This window comes from Planococcus citri, chromosome 1, assembly GCF_950023065.1.
Source record: "Planococcus citri chromosome 1, ihPlaCitr1.1, whole genome shotgun sequence".
In the NCBI taxonomy this organism is placed as follows: Eukaryota; Metazoa; Arthropoda; class Insecta; order Hemiptera; family Pseudococcidae; genus Planococcus; species Planococcus citri.
In genome coordinates this window covers 21,348,203-21,357,869 of record NC_088677.1, presented here as the reverse complement: position 1 = coordinate 21,357,869, position 9,667 = coordinate 21,348,203, and positions in this window count along the sequence as shown.

Here is a 9,667-nt window from a genome sequence, read left to right as displayed (position 1 = left end):
TTTTCATGTAAAAAAATTCAATTTTTTCGATTGTTCGCTGGTTTGGGTAAACTGTTGTGTAGTCTCAAATTAAAGATAATGAAATTCTCTATCGATTGATGTTAAATTTTTATCATTTCGCGTAAAATTAACGATTTTATAAATACTTTTATTTTACGGATTTTTGCATACTAAGCTACGTACGTCATCTTCAAACTAGACATTTTCGAAATTTTCAGTGAACACATGCATGTTTTAAAGTACTAAAATGTTCGGAATTTCATGCTCTTTAAAATTCTTTATATTAAAAGCTCTAGAATGCAACCGTTCAAAAGTTCTCGCAGTTTAAAGTTGCGAAAACAAGCTGCGGTTGGTAAGTAGATATTGAACTTTGAACTAATATAAGTACCTACTCAAAATTTTCAGTGAGCACATAGGTATTTCAATACATCAAAATGTTCGTACTTATCCTCTTTAAAATGGTTGTTTATCCAAAGTTCTGCCTAAAGAAGCGAGACAGACTGGTCGATGCCTTTGAGACGCTGGACAGACAGTCAGACGGTCTTGGGAAGTCAGACATATGGGTCAATGACCTTGAAATTCCACTTTCTAGTCAGGAAGACCGACTGGTCAATGACCTCAAGACGCCAAACAGGCAGACAGATGGTGATGACTTGATGAGAATAAGCCAGAGAATCAGGCAGACAGACAGACAGCCAGCCAGCCCAGACAGGTCAATGACCTAAAGAGATCAGAAAGGCAAACAGGTGACCTTGAGAAGCCAAACAGACACATAGTTCATGAGAAGACTGACAGGTCACGTCACTGATCTTACAATGCCTGACGACCTTGAGAAGACAGACAGACTGTCCAAGTGTCCAATGTCCTTCAGAGAGCAGACAGACGGCCTTGGAAAGCGAGACAGATTGGTCAACGACCTTACAATGCCAGGCAGGAAGACAGACGACCTTGAGAAGGCAGACAGGCCAATCATCTTAAAATACCAGACGAATGGGTCAATGACCTTTAGAAGACAGATAGGTCAATAACCTTAATGTGTCAGACGCCCTTGAAACGCCAGACAGGCAGCCAGATGCCAGATTGCCTTCAGAAATCAGACTGATGGGTCAATAGTCTTGAGAGGCCAGGCATACTGACAACAACCTTGCAAGAAGCCATACATATGGATCAATGACTTGCGAGGTCAAAGAGGAATACCTAACGACCTTGAGAAGTCATGCAGACGGGTAAATGACCTTCAGAGGCTAGACATGGTGGACAGGTGGCCTTGAAAAGCGAGACAGACCATATAGACAGACGGGTCAATGACTTTGAGAAGACAAGCAGACAGACAACGAGACCAGACGGTGTACAGAGGCTAGTCAGGTAGGTCAGTGATCTTGTTTCCCTTGTATCCCCCCTTTTCACGACCTAGATATAATTTCGCTTCTTCATTAGATTATCTATTTTATTATAGTTAGTGTACCTATGTGAATTCTTTACTGTTTCTTGTTTGTTGTGTAGTTTGGTATGGTTTATGATGAGAACCAATAGGTACCTATTCGTAAGTTGTACCTTATATTAGTTATATTGCACAATAAATTCCCCCGCCCCCTCGTGGGGAATGGGGCACTTGCAAAAAAAAAAAAAGAAGTCAGACAGACGGGTTAATGGGTTGAAAACCTGGTCCGGATGATCAGACCAGATCAGATCTGACTAGTGACTAGATCAAAACTTGATTGAACTGCCCGTGTTCAAAGAGCCACATTTTACAGGAATCGGGCGTCAGTATGCAGAAGATTGCAGTATAGAGCTCATATTTGGTCAGGATCATGCTGATTGCTGAATAAGACCTGGTTCAGAATTCCAGATCATTACATTATGTCATGTCATGTCTGATCGAGCATCAAGCCAATTTAACCAAAAAACATATCTATTATTCAAAATAATACTTTTTAAGCATCTTTGAAGAATTCTGTCCCCAAAATTAGGTGAGGGATAGCGAAAACACCGGAAAGCTGAGTACAACTTGGCACAAATAATATATTAACTTCATTGTCATTTTCATTTATATCTAGTTGAAGAACAAATACAAAATTACTTCTCCTTCTACAAAAGGGCAATGGGCAAACAGCATTGTGGAAATAATTTGATATCAAAGGCATACAAATTACATTTTTCTTCATCATTTTTCAAAAAAATACTTTAAAAACTTGAACCACAATGGTAAAGCAAGACTGCAATAGCCATAATGAAGGGGTATCCTATAATCATCCTTAATCTTATCTACAAGGTTGACATTAGCGCTCCAAGTGGAAGAGAACTCGCCACACGTTCTAGTTCTTCTACTTCTTCTTCTTCTTCTTACAGTATTCTCGGAAGAAAATGGCGGACCAGCATACCCCCTGTTAGAGTGCCCTAGTAGTAAGGAGGAATAAATGTAAGTAGATTTTCTGCATATTTTAGGAAATTAAAGAGTTGAATACACAAGAGGTGAATTTTTTCGTTGGGGTTGGACTACGTGGTCCATCAGCCTATGCTTGAGGTACAGGTACAAGGGATGATTTCACAAAAAAATGTAAGTGCTCCAGCTTTTTTATGTAGGTACCTAGCTTCCAATCTGAAAAAAATTAATATTTTGGAAGGGAAATGTTTTTTACGATTAATTGTTTAATTCTGACTCTAAAGTGAAAAGAATCATTTCAAGTATTGATCTGATTTAGATTGTACGAGGTTCCTAAAATTCATGAAAATTTTTCCAAAATGTTGATAATGTACTTAGGTAGTATGAAAAAAAATGTTATTTTTTTGAAAATTTTCCAGTTTTGGATCAAAATTTAAAAAAAATTGAAATTGAAATCAAAAGTTGCTCATGTTTGAAATAAATGAGCTAAAAAGTTGGAAAATGGAACATTTCGAGGTTCTACCTCTCTTTTTGGTCTCAAAGTGTTCACGAAATTTCAAGTATTCCATAATAAATTCGGTATACCTCAATGCCACATTTCCTTCAAAAATTCCATTTCTGGATTTTTCTCCCTTCGTGTTCCACTCGCAATATTCACTTGATATAAATTTCAGATGTGAAATTAAGAGAATTTGTACCAATTTATTGGGCAACTTTACCTCTTCTTCATTCATGCCTACAACTGTAACCGATCAATTGTTTTTTCCGATTTCTCATTCCATGATCGAAAAAATTGCTCTTTCTACTCTACCTCAAAAGTACCCACGGAAACTTTTGAATTGAATTTTCAATAATTTTTTGGCTTGGCATATCACACCGACAAATCTTTCACATCACTAAATATCCGCAATTTTTTACACACAATTCAGACTATAGGAGTCAGATACCTACCTGGATATCAAACTGGCACCACATCAGTCTGATGATGTCACACCACCATAATTCAAACAAGTTCACTACCCAAATTGACTCTATCAACTTCATAAATTCCCTTGCGGTTTTCATTTCACATTCCAAAAAAACAAAATCTCACACACCCAAGTATTACTACAGAACGAGAGAGGGAGAGAGAAAAATATCGTATGTAAGTATACAACTTGAAGGAACCGTAGGTATGGTATAAGGTAGAGGTACCACTGCTCCTAATGATATAATATCTAAAATATTGGGAAAGAATTTCCATTAATGGATTAATTTTTTTCATATGTAAATACAGATGAGTACAGGTATAGATACATGATAATATGCAAATTAACATTAACGTGCTGGTAATTTTACTGTTTTTGAACATTCACCTACCAAAATTTTGTTAGAGAATGTGCTTTTTACATGTATTGTGTTCTCATCTCATGCTTCAGCAATATAGGTGTAAGCGACAGTTATATCATAGTACCTACAATAGAAAACTGGAGCCTAATATGAAATGTAGAACCAGATACATACAGTCAAATTACAGCTTTTTTCATCTACCTATGTACTTTCCGAATATATGCATAATCACTTTTACGTTTTTAAAATTTCGTTTCTGTATTACAAGCGTTTAAAGTAGGGTCAGAATTTATGGCTAGACTGGGTGTAGTATTATTTTTATTTTACCTATCTTCTTCATCACGTATGTATTTCCATTTTCAAGTGGATTAATTCCGAATGACAACTATTGTTAATTTGTTAGGTTTTTGCTAACAGCATCTTAGCTCTCAGGTCGTTAAACTTCTGTTTACGCTTTATTCTCTTCTTATTTTTTTGTTTCATTTTTTTTTACAGGTAACATAAGTAACATAACGTTTTGAAATTTTGCGTTGATTTACTATAGGTACATGCAAAAAGGTTTTCTACCTTGTTTATCGTAGAAATTAGTGACCCCGTGTTTGCGGAGGCGGTATCTCGAACTCGAAAGATGAATTTTCATGGATTTCAAAGTGACGTCATACCTACCAGATGAACGTGGAAGGCGAGAAGCTGGAATGTCTGCGTATTTTTACGCGAGTTTATTTACCTTTGGCGAATGTTTAGACGTTTGCAATTTTTTTTGTCTATTTCTTTTGGTCCTCGTGTATTTTTTTTTTTTTTTTTTTCATAATACACACTCGTAATCGCAATGTAAACCAAGTACATAGACGGTCCGAGATCGTGGATAGGATGTACAATTTTCAGTATCTTGCTGTGTCAACAATTCTCTAGATTTTCTGCGTAATTTTTCAGTAATATTAGTACCTATTTCAAAAGTTCCAGTTTTATGGACATTCTTGACTAGGTAGTTTTACACTACTGGATGAAGATTTTTCGAACTTTTCAAAACCTCTAATTTCTCTAATAGGCTCAAATCATCTGCAATTTTTCAACCTCGTATGAAGAAAACCTGCAGAACTGCCATCGACTCGACACGTTGAAAAATCATACATTAACAATAAAACGTACACTCACACCCGAGTTTATCGTAGATGTAGAAAAGAATAAATAATTCGTTGTTTTATATGTATAATGAATATTGCATACCTAAACCTGTAACTGGTTTTCAATAGGTATATAGGTATACACTCGTCGTTGATCGTCATCGTCGTCGACGACTCTTGTGTAATTAATAAACATTGGGGGTGGTCTTTAACAAAGGGAATTTGTGCAACGTAACGACGAGGAAGGGTGGTGCGGGGCAAATACGATCTATTCAAATGGTATTGTTTCTTTTGGAGTAGTTGTGTTGGTTTTTTGTTGTCTAAGTCTAGGAAGTGCATTGCATCCTCAAGGTATACGCCCGGAGAGGTGTTACAAATTGTGTAATTTTATCGCCGATCACTCGTTTCGATGGTCTGGATTTATTTTTAATTTTCATCGCGATTCCAAAGTAAAGGTACCTACAACACGAGCTATATATCTCTTTTTTTAAAATAATGATAGTTACCACCTACGTTTTATATCTTGAGGTAGGTAGGTTCCATTAGGTAGGTACATGTAGATCTCTTTGAAGAATCAACAATATTCTCTCGATCGTTTATTCATGTTCACACTTCACAGTTTGTTCGAGGAAATTTCAAACGATGAAGGTGAAAAAATATTGTAGCTTATGTGTGTGTATCGCAGTAGCAGCATTTTCAACCTTGCGTTTACGTAACTTTACGATGTGGTAGTAATAATTTGTAGTTGTAGTGGAACATATTATAGGGAAATGATACACGTACCTCTATATAGCATGGATCAGACAATTAAGGTGTACGAATACACAGGTATCTGTACACGTTAAATACACCCCGGTAGAAAGTACTCTGTTTCCATTCACATTTACGAGCAACAGATTTTAAGCGACCTTGCTCGTAAAGATATCTACCTATGGCATAAATTCTAATTAAGTAGTATAGATAGGTATTTTCACGTAGGTATTATAACACTCGTCGGTGGATCATCGCCACTGCTACCGACACCTAAGACTACACGGATTACTTTATGGCGGGTCATTTCATATTATCAACTCGACCAAAAAAAAATGCGATTTTAAAAGTCATGTCTTTCGATTTCGCTCAATTTTTCTTACAATATCTAGTATCTACCCAATCAATAAGTAAGAAACTCGCAATCAGTTCGGTCCCAGCCCCCTCAGGGAGTAGGTGAGGGAGGCCTTCATTATTTTCACATTGTCTCGAGGTACTCAACTTCAGCAGCGCATTCCTCCAAAGCTATGATATGTACTTTGATCAAAACTGATTTCACAATTCGAAAGGACATTGCATTCTGAACTTTTTCAGCATTTTGAAATTTTAAAATGGAGATGTAAGTGGGAGCTACCATTTAAAATTGTGAAAAAATTTCCATAGATGTACCTTTTGATGCTTTTTCGAAATATTTGATTTTCGTGATGGGATCGTTTAATTGGGGGAGGGGGGAGCACCCCCTCCTCAAAATTTCGGTGAAATTTTCAAAAAAAATCTGGGGCATGTGATATACCTATCGAATTGCATGTTTTTTGGTGACGCTAAACACGAATGTGATGTCAGATTTCTGATTGGACCCATCCAAGGCCTTCAGCACCTCCTCCACGAAGGTAAGGGTAAGGGCGCCAATTATGGACCAGTCCGCAATATATGAACCAGCACCTGTTCTCGCCGGTAATTAGCGCAATCTGTCAGGAAAAAATGTTTTACGTTGTATTTTTCACCAAAAAAACAAATGAGACAAAAATTACAACTGCAAAGTCAAAACTCGCTGAGAAATTAAGAAAAAGCTAGAGCTGTAACAGTATGCATAGGCTAGTGCTTTCCTAACAAAATAGCCTACCATAGGCTATTTTGTTAGGAATGCACAACGCGATTTTGAAAAAAAAACAACGCAGTTTTGAAAAAAAGCACAACGCAATTTTGAAAATAAAACACAATTTTGAAAAAAAGCACAACACAATTTTGAAAAAAAGCACAACGTGATTTTGAAAAAAAAAGCACAACACAGTTTTGAAAAACAGCACAACGCAATTGTAAGAAAACGTGATTTGGATTTTGAAAGCAGAACCTGATTTTGATTTCAAAAGCACGACAAGATTTCAAAAAAAGCACAACTTTGAAAAAAAACACAGCGTGATCTTAAAAAAATAAGCACAACACAATTTTGAAAAAAAACACAACGCAATTTTGAAAACGCACAACGCGATTTTGAAAAAAAAAACAATGCAATTTGGAAAAAAAACAACGCCATTTTGAAAAAACACACAATGTTGAGAAAAAGCACAACGCAATTTTGAAAAAGAAGCACAACGCGATTTTGAAAATAAGCACAACGTGGTTGTAGAAAAAAAACACAACCGTGATTTTGAGAAATTAAGATTTGGATTTTGAAAGCAGAACACAATTTTTAATTTTGAAAGCACAACTTTTCAAAAAAAAGCACAACGTGATTTTGACAAAAAAACACAACGTGATTTTGACAAAAAAACACAACGCAATTTTGAAAAAAAAGCACAACACAATTTTAAAAGAAAAGCACAACACAATTTTGAAAAAAGCACATCGCAATTTTGAAAAAAAGCACAATGTAAATTTGGAAAAAAGCACAACGCGATTTGGATTTCAAAAGCAGAACAAGATTTTGATTTAAAAGCACAATGTGATTTTAAAAAAAGCACAACTTCGAAAAAAGCACAGCGCAATTTTGAAAAAAAGCACAACACAATTTTTAAAAAAGCACACACAACTCAGTTTTGAAAAAGCACAATGCGATTTTGAAAAAAAGCACAACATTGAAAAATGCACATGATTTCAAAAAAAAATTACAATGTAATTTCAAAAAAAAAACAACGCGATTTTGAAAAAAAAGCACAACGCGATTCTGAAAAAAAAAACAACACAACTGGTGTAATTTTCTAAATGTTATTGACATTTATAATATCAAAAAAGAACGTACTTTCTGCTGGAGTGATCAGTTTTTGCTAAAAATGTGAGTATGAACAGAAATTTTCGATGCAAAGTTTTTTCAATGGGGTGCGCTAATATGGACCACCTCTGATATTGATTTTTTTAACTCATTTTCATCATTTCTTACAGCCGCTGAAAAGTGAAATGCTTGAAATACTTTTTTTGTTCATTTCTATAGACAAATATGATGTTTTGAAACTTAAAAATTTGTTTTTTTTTGAAATTCTTTAGGTGGTCCATATTAGGATTCCAAAATTTTGAACTGTCATTTTGACACTCATCTTTCAACAATTTAAAAAAATATTCAAAGTTAACCTGCGCTGCTTAGAATACGTTTTTTGTTCATTTCTACAAAATAAACATGACGTTTGTTTTAAAAAATGTGAAAGTACTATGTTTATTTTAAAATTCTATAGGTGGTCCATAATAGGCGTCCAAAATTTCAAACTGTCATTTAGACACTCTTCACTCAACAATAAAACAATAAAACATACTTAAAGTTGACCTTCACCCCCGAAGTTTTGTACAGTGTTAGTGGAAGGATGGAACTTCATTTTAAGCCTTTGTGGAGGTTTCTACCCCCTATAGTTTTCAAGTGGCAATCCTCCCAAAAAAAAAGTGGTCCATATTTGGTGCCTCTACGCTTCACCTAAAACAAAAATGGTTTCATTCGTGTGACATATGAAATAATATTTTTTCGATATCGTTGAACACGAATATAGCCTTAGTTTTTTAAATTGACCTCACCCACAGCTCCCAGAACCTCCCATAATGAGTAAAAGTCAAAAAAAAATTGTTGGGGGCCGTAGATGGGGTCCAATCAAAAATCTGACGTCATATTCGTGTTCAGCGTCACCGAAAACATACATTTCGATATATGTATCACATGTCACAGAATTTTTTTTTAAAGTTTCGCCCAAATTTGGGGGAGGGGGTGCTCCCTCTGCATTAAAAGATCCCATCTCGAAAATAAAATATTTCGAAGAAGCATCAAAAGGTACATCTAAGGAAATTTTTTCTGAATTTTAAATGGTAGCTCCCACTTACATCTTTATTTTAAAATTGGAACTTTCAATTTAAAAGTTCAACTTTCAACTTTTGAAAATTTCAAAATGGCCCGCCCGCGCCATAGAGTAACCCGTGTATAGCTGAGGCGACGACCCACCGACAAGTATTATAATACCTACGTGAAAATACCTACTTATCTATACTAATTAGAGTTTATGCCATAGATATCTTTACGAGCAAGGTCGTTCAAAATCGAATGACCCGTCAGAATTTAAGGCTAGACTAAGTAAATACTCATCCGGAATACCTACCAATTTCTTTTTTTCCGAGAAGTATCTCGTATTTTACAACAGTGAAATAAAATTTGTCTCCAGGTAGGAGAAAAAAAGAGCAGCCGATAATGCATCCTACCGCGGTGGAAAATTTTGAATCGCCGAAATACATCAGACGACGATTTACATAATTGATCTAGATAATTTGTCGATCGTAAAGGAGTGCGGTTTGCGGTTACGACGACGACGAGTACAACACGTGACTCATGATCGCATTTTATGACAGAAAATATGCATTTCTATGCTAACGTGTCTATAAATTGGACTTGGAGTGATTTTTTTGGATATTTTATGGCCCGAATTACTCTATTTTTATAAGCGCTTTTTACACTGAAGTAGTCACCACATGTCAAAAACAAGATACTTCCTATTTGGAAAAAAATACGTCATAACCACCGTTACATTTTGGAGGAGGAAGAAACAAGAAGCCTATAACTTTCCCTTTCTAGAAGAAAGTGGAAACGACGCCACGCCTGCCACATGACCATTTA